Genomic DNA, 9,016 nt, shown 5'->3' with positions numbered 1-9,016 from the left:
TATAGTTGTTTAGTTTATTTAATTTTAAAGGAAATTAATATATACTTTATATAGATTCATATTCAAATTTTGGGTCATATAATATAGCATTTATAATTGATATGCCATCAAAAATTATTTTAATCTTGCACAAAATCAAGGCAAAATAGAATTTAATTTTTTTTAAAAATTAAACTGGGGACAATTTGAACTCTAATCTCAGCAAATTTATACTCAAATTAAACATTTTGATTAGACAAACCCAACTAAACCAGAATCTGAGCCTAAATGGGCTTAAATCAAAGGACCAAAGCATTAATTGAATAATCAAATAATCTCCAAACATGTCATGCTTATAGTTGAATCGAGCGGCTCTACAAGACGAATCCAACAAGCCCAATGTCACTTAATTCTAACATAATTAAGGCTTTTAAATACTTGATGAACTCTCTGTACTTGAGGGATTCAATATGGTCGGCTAATGAAGCATTCTTAATTTGCTCCGAATCTTCTTCATATTTACATAACAAGTCACTCCCAAGAATCCATAAATAGAATATCATTCTTCCCATAAAGTGAAAGAAGAATAGAGATTAGAGAGTGCTCTCTTGCATTCACTAGTCATCGCCGCCAACAATCACCAAAAGTTATTGCCGCCAACAATCACCATCGCCATCGACGATCGGCATTAGAAATCAGCACCATCACCAGAATACTAAAAAGATGTAACTATGTTGTTGGGTATAAAATTCCCCCTTTGGACATCTGCTTTTTATTATCTAAATTGGGAAAGTCAACTCATGTTTGTTGGGTGTTAATTGTCCCTCCATGAACACTTAATTTATGTAATCTCCTTCAAGAAAATTAGGCGTTTGTTTAACTCATCTCTTTTTAACCTATGAAGAAATGAGGATCATTGTATTACTTACTACATAAAAAAAAAAAAAAAAAAAAAAAAAAAAAAAAAAAAAAAATTGAATTACTTACAACATAGTAAAATTTTCAACTATATCAGACTCCATAATTTTTTTCCTTTTGCAGGGTTTTCACGTAAAAAATTTATGGTCTTCTTATTTTTATCTATGCATGTTAAATTTTTGTACAACAATAAGACGTAAAATATATACTCTATTAACTCAAAATTTCTAGCACGCAACAAATGATATATTTATTTAAATTTGGGTAGTAGGTGTTAATAACTAACTTGACCCAACAACTAGATAAGGATCCGAATATAACATTTTCGAGTTCAATTTGACCCATTTAATTAATTGGTTAGGTTTGCCTATAAATTTCAATTTGTTTGTTAAATGTGTAGAATCAGGTTGATATGAGAACTTGATTTGACTTGAAAGTGATAAGTTTAATTATTATTTTTTAAATCTTTTGATTATTGGTATGGTCTTCTAAGTAGGGGTGTCAATTCGGATCAACGGGTCGGTTTCGGGTCAAATCCATGATGAATCGGGCGTAAATGGGTTGTCCCCGAACCCGACCCATTTAGCTAAACAGGCCAGGATATACAACCCGGACCGACCCGCGTGGGTTACCGGGTTGACCCGACCCGACCCGCAAACCCAAATAGATATGTTCTAGATCTCCCCTCCAAAATTCCGCATGTTGAGTCGCGTTGCGTAGGGACGACTTGCGGAGGAGTAGACCGGCGTGTAAGAGCGGACCGAGTGACCGTCGAAGGATCGGATCGGCGGTGTAGGGCCTGCAGGCGACTCGCCGACTCGACGTCTCGATGGCTAGGGGCTATCGCGGACTGGCGGAGGAGCCGGGAGCAGACCTGCGACACTGCCCTGACGCGGATGGTTGGCCAGGCGAAAACGGATCAAACGACGACGTCCAATCCCACTGTGGGACAAGACCCACATCCCACACGACATGATTGACGTCCAATCGGACCAATCCCTCATTTCCCCTCCTACACGTGGGAAAAATTAAAACATGCGGAGCAAATGCCAATCTCGGGTCAGATTTAATCGCATCCGGGTCTTAAACGGGTCAATTTTGGGTTACCGGATTGACCCGGACCCGACCCATTTTTGAAATGGGTCAAAAATTTAAACCGGGATCCTAACCCTGATTTTTCAGGTCGGGTTGTCGGGTTGTGTCAATAATTGACACCCCTACTTTTAAGTTCTTATCAATGAACTAAAACTCTATATTGACAAGTTATTAAATTTTTTTTGAATCAAATCATGTTATTGGGTCATGTTCAATCATCTGGATTGTAAATATGTTAGATTCAGGCCCATCTTTTTGATATATTTATTGAATGGGTTGGATTTGGATTGAAGAAATTTAGATTAGATCAATCTCATGTTGAACTTAGATTTGACCCACTAACCCATTTTGATGCTGCTAAATTTAGGGACACATATGTAGAACTTTTAATAGTAAAAATTTTAGAAGGCACACATATTGAATGTAACATTATAATACATATGAATTTAAAATAAAAAAGTACAACATTCATTGATTGAATGCATTAAATAAATATGGAATACATATAATCAAGTTAACATCATAATAATTTTTTAAAATTTTTACCAATAAAAATACAATCAAAATAAAATAATTATTAAAGATATTTAAATTGTCTCTTTTGAAATTAAAAGATCTGTGTTAATATTTTTTATCATAATTTGTTCACTCTCGTCATCATTATTGTACATAACAAATAGCATTGAGTATGATACATATGTCATTAATTTATTTAATATTTGTTAATCAGATAAGTTTACAACATATTTAACACATGTCAAATGCATACCAAATTTAACACATGTCAAAAATATTTCAATACATCATAATAAATCATATTTATAACATTATAAATTTTTAAATTAAACCAATGCATGCAATCTATATCCAACAAAAATAAAAAAAGATATTTCACTAAGAAATGGAGTTTTTAAAGCATAAATTATTTCATTTAAATAAAAAAGTCTTTACATACAATTCTTTATTCAGTTGAGAGATCATACAAAGTCAAATTTGGTCGAGCTAATCACAGATCAAAATTACATATTTGAATTTTGAAATAAGTAAAATTTTCAATGAGTTTAAGAAAATATCGATTTTGAGATCACTTTCATAGCAACTCAAGTCAAGCCTATTAATTTATAAATATTATTAATATATTTAGATATTTTATTTGGTACAAAAATAACAAATTCATCTGATCAAGCATGAATCTCAATATAATATTTAGATTGGAAACTTCATAAATTAAATTCAGAATCATGCAAACACTAATTTCAGCAACTTTGTAGTCGAATTAAATGTCTCAATGAACCAAAATCATTGATGCCAAAAGTGATTTGATTCGACTCCAAATAAGCCCAACATAAGCACTTAAAGTATAAATCTTCTAATCACCACCAATAACCATCATTATCTGACTATTTTCATCCAGCTACTATCATCTGATTATAATCTCCTAATCACTTTCACTTAAATGCAACACCTAATCATTATTGCCTAACATTTGTTGCCTAACTCGATCATCTGATCATCATTGTTTGACTATAATTTCTCAACAATCATTGTCTGACTATTATCTATCATTAACTTTGTCAATAACCATGTCAACACACATCATTGTCTATTAATTTAATACACATTGTTAATACAAAAGCTAACACTTGTCATCACCAATTATGTTGACATGCACAATCACTTATGATCAATGCACACAATTCATATACGCCATTGCCTACAAGCCTAATGCACATTATCCACATGTCTTCCTTTATAAGATTAATACATGTCATCAACACTAAGATCGACACCCGCTAACTTTATCATATGTTGTATGACATCGAGGCCGATGCTCATTATTGACATTAACTTTGATCTTTGGTCAACAATCATCAAAGAAGAATTACCAATAATGTCGACATACCATCACCGTATAAAACCAATGCACATAGTCGTTATTGCCTACATGCCTAATGCGCATTGTCAACATGTCTTCCTTTATAAGAATGATGCATGACATCAACACTGAGATCGACACCTGCTAACTTTGACTCACGTCATCTGATGTCAAGGGCGATGCTCACTATCAACACCAACTTTGATATTTGGTCAACATTAGTCGAAGAAGAATTACCAACACTGATATCAACAATAAAATTAAACTAAACTCATTAATCTTTGGTATCCACTTATTGAAGAAGAATTAGCAAACTTATCATAAATTGTATCTTGCTAATACCTCAGGGCTCTTACAACTTCCAACATGAAATGTATCTTTTATAAATTATGTTTACTATATTATCAGCACATTCCACAATAATAAGAAAATACATAATTTATAACAAACGATATACAGTAAGTGAAATAATTTCAACTAGGCCATACCACATCATTTTTTCACCTTCCCTATTTTTCCACATAAAAACTTTGACATCACTTATACCAATCTTCTCTTTGGTTATGCGGTGGATCTTCATACGAAATTAAGATGTTAAAGTCCCTTTCTCCTACCACGAATATTCTAACATTTAATAGTTTTGACATAGTATGTGGGAAACATTTGTATCACTATAGAAATACTATTTTAGTGATTGATAACAAATCCTTCGATCAATGAAACATAATCTAGCTGGTGAAAGCCATCGATGCCCGGCTTTAGAGAATTACATTCACAAAACAGAAATGACGATCAAGCTAAAATTTTCTAGCACATATAGATGTTGGTCAAGAGAAAATATCTTCATAAAACAACGAGTTTGCCTACCACAAAAATAATAATATACTAAGGTTAATTAATTAAATGCCACCCACATAATGCCCCTTCATCATCATATTGTAATCCCTCCACCACTACCATAGTAGGATCTCTCGGGCATTCCCAACTCAAACTAAATAAATTGAGATCCTCACCTCCCATCTTCTCATCTCATGAGACTTAGAAGAATCAAGATATAATCTTTCTTTCTTTATTTGCATTTGAGCACTATGAAATTCGCCCGCTCGACGTACACTCAATTATTAACACATTTATATCATACAATATGATTAAGTCCACTTTGGATGACATCTAGCTCAAGGACACTATTTTCACCCAACATTTTTTCATTTTCATCTCCAATTAGCAGCAATACATAGTCTCCATAACTAAACATCCACAACACACATCATTACATGCATGGAATACTGAGTTAGCAAATGCCAGAGAGGAACTCTAGCTATGATGGCGCTATTTGAATGTACCAAACATTATACGTTTTTAGGGGTCGATGACATACACATATGCATATACGTAAGAGTGGGGGTATCTTGTTAAAGATGTTGACTTACAATACTCTCATAGATTATTGAATTTTAATTACAATCATAATTTCGTTTGGTTATTATTATTTTTGTTGATTTCTCACAAATTTTCAAAAAAATTATAACAAAAAGATGTTTTTTTGTAACTAAGGCTTCGTTTGGGACAACTTTATTCATGCTTTTTAAAACAACTTTTTAATACAAAAATTAAAATTTTTATACTAGAAAGCTGCATTAAGAAGCAGAAAAAAGTCTTCCCAAACGAAGCCTAAAGCAGCTAAGGCGTACTAGAAAACTGTTATAAGAAGCAGTGAGAAAGCCATCCCAAACGAAGCCTAAGAGTTTTTTTAAAGCTATTGAAAAAACATATTTCTAGCACAAATGTTTCTTCATTTCTCAAAAGCAACTAAAAATCAATAGTCAAACATAATCTATAAATGTGGTCTAAAAAGCAAAGCTGCAGGAAAACTGTCACAAATCAAGCCTAAGTTATTTTTCCCGTAACTTCACAACCAATTTTATAAAATGCCACAGTCATTCCAAATATTTCATCAATTTGATTATTTTAAATGGTTTTTAAATTTAAAATCATAATTAAATTAGGCACAAATTATCTGTCTTATCATTTTTATAAATAAGTTATATAAGCATATTTTAAACTACTTGATTTAAATTTAAATATTATAATTTTTCTCTAATGTAATTTGTTGATTGTAATTATAAAAAATAATATGATTTAAATATTATACAAAATATACCTTTTTTTTTTAATAATCATTCCCCTAAAACAGAGAAGAAGCAGTATTGTAAGTGGTGGCCAGCAGAGTAAATGCTGGCTAAAGTAAAGCGACTTATCGTATTTAATACTCTGCCTAATTAAATATCAAAGAACCATAAAAAGTATAAGTTTCTGAAAAGAGTTCAAAAGTTGATGCTTTGATAAATAGATTCCCTTTCAATTATTTTTTTTTATTCTATTTTATCAAATAGGTTTCTTCTCATCTCTTATAGCCATCATTTGCAGATTAAAACATAACAGTGAAAGCTTTTAAGGCGTGGGAGAACATATTAAGCGCATGTAATTCATCTTGATATGTTGGTTGAGAGTATTAATTATAAATAAAGAAGAATTTATTCTGTGCAAAGATTGGACGCAAAACGTCATCCGGAGACCAATCAGAATGCACCACATCAGTAGTATCGAGTCACAATACCGAGCGGTCATTTTGGTTAGTCTTCGAATGACATTAAACGTCTGTACAAAATAATTAATCCCAATAAAAAGGTATTGGATTCGAGTCCTTGTATGCGATGTGTACAAATTTACTTTAAATGACCTAATTGTTTAAAAAAAAAACATTAAAGGTCTGTTTAGCATGATTTTAATTTTTATAAATGTGATAATAAAAATTTTGTCAGAAAAATAATTAAATAGAAATTTTATTTGTGATCTGAAAATTATCTCAAACAGTATAGATTTATATATTATAATATTTTTTTATGTAGGAAATGTATAATAAAAAAAAAGGTTCCAAATGCAGTTAGTTTTGCCTTGAAGTTAAAGCAATGCCTGACAGAGAATTTAAAAAATGTGCTTTAAATTAAAGCCACATTAATTATTTTTGTTCCTTTTAAAGATCAATCAATTTTTTTAGTCCTTCTGAAGTGGTTTTTTAAATTTATTATATTAAAGTAATTTTTGAATCTGGAAATTACGTCAGAAGGGGATGATAAGAGGCCGAGGCCTAAAGAAATTTTGTTATATTCACAAAAATAAGAGGAAATCCTCATCCATTAATTCTGATGTGCAGAATTAAAAAATTTCATATTTCTCTAAAATAAATTTAATTTTAAAGTTATTTTAAAATTAAATAAAATAATAAAATCAAATTCATATGTTCTCTAGCTTCTTAGATACAAATCTCAATTTCTTCTTGTGGATATAGTAAGGGCAACATGATCTTTCTTCATAGTTTGACGATGAATGACTTAACAAAATGAGATCATTGGAGGAACTAAAGTCAAGCAGTGACATCAATGCATCTTCTTTCCTGCCAAGTTGTTTAGGGTTTCCTCGAAGGACGAAATGGAAGCCCAACCTTGTTTGAATAATGATTTCTATTTCCAATAAACACTGCTTTATATTACTGTAAGAGACATTATGGCTTAATAATTAAAAAAATCAGCAATGATATCCGCTTATTGGATTCCTTGCTTGAATAGTTGCAATAGAAATAAACAAAGTAAACTGTTACAGAAACATTTAATTAAGCAAAAGGGTGGTCAGAGACTGAGACCCTTCCATTTTATCTTCTTTTTGGTCGATTTTAAAAGCAGCATAGACTTTAGCTAATCTACGGCTGTCAGGTTATTATTGAGACATGGATAAAGCGACAATGGCTGATCCCTTCCTCTTCACTCACTCTTAATTAAAATATAATCAACTTTCAGCAGATGAAGGAGATTATAATATATTAATAAGAGCTGAAGTTAACTTTAATTAAAATATTTTTTTCTTAAATAAGTAAATGACAATTTTTACTCAATTCAAATTTTAAGGGATTGTTTGATAAAATCGTTGTTTTATATGAAAAATATCTATAGGTTTATGATTTTTCTTCTGACTGCTGCTTCGCGAACAGAAACCGGATTCCTTGAACAAGAAGCATCGCAGTCAGGTGAGCATCGAGATTCTCAATACTATTTTAAGGGTGTCAAAAGTTGACACGACCCAAAATCCGACCCGAAAAAATTCAGGTTTTGATTAACCCATTTATGAAACGAGTCGGGTTCGGGTTAGGATTTCTGACCCATCTATCTGAAAATGGGTTAGGTTTGGGTTGAACCGAAAACCCAGAGTTGACCTGGCAACCCGGATCCCACGTGATGAATCGTCGCCAGAGTCGCTCGCCACTCACCCAATCTGCCTCTCCAAGCTCGGGTCTAACCTGGCCTCTGACCTGCTGACCTACGTCATGCCAAGTGCCAAGTCGAGCCCCACCTCTACTAGTCCGCCACTTCGCCCGCCAGGCCGCCTCTTCAAGTCCGCATGATAACTTGACCTTGCCCAACGACCCGGGCCCTACACGCTCCAGCGCTTGGGTCGAGCCTTGCCGCGTCGCCAGTCTCCCACGATGCCCAGACCCCCTTGCACTTGCGTGACGACTCGACCTTACTGCTCGCCCAAGCCCTACACTTCTATGCCTGCATAACTGAACAGTTGCACCCACAAGTTCGCGGGTCGGGTTATGTCAACCCGATAACCCACACGGGTCAAATCCGTGTTGAAAATCCAAACCCATTTAACTAAAAAAGTTGGGTTCGAATCAACCTGTTTATGTCCGGGCAAACTTGTGTTGGACTTGAACCAAACCCATTTAGCTAAATTGACACCCCTACAGTGTTTCCTTCCCGTGGTATATGATATTTTTGGCGTGGCATACAAATTAAGGAAATTTAGATCTGGTGTTTTGCTGAACAGCTCACATAAATTTATGAAACAATGCTTGATATTTACAATTCTGTATAATAATGGGCGCTACCATGTACTTGGAATTATTCTTCATAATTTTATTAATATTTTTAAATTCATTATCCCCAATTAAGCAGCCATGCAACATTTTAATAATATTTAAAAATCACGCATGATCAATAATTTGCAACATTATGAATACTTTAATGTAAGCATAAAAAGTAAGCCGCTAATAAAAAAGTCTGACCAGCCATTGTTGGGCATGAAAACTCA

Source organism: Dendrobium catenatum, unplaced genomic scaffold (genome assembly GCF_001605985.2).
Source record: "Dendrobium catenatum unplaced genomic scaffold, ASM160598v2 fragScaff_scaffold_412, whole genome shotgun sequence".
NCBI classification, from domain to species: Eukaryota; Viridiplantae; Streptophyta; class Magnoliopsida; order Asparagales; family Orchidaceae; genus Dendrobium; species Dendrobium catenatum.
This window is presented reverse-complemented; position numbering follows the sequence as displayed.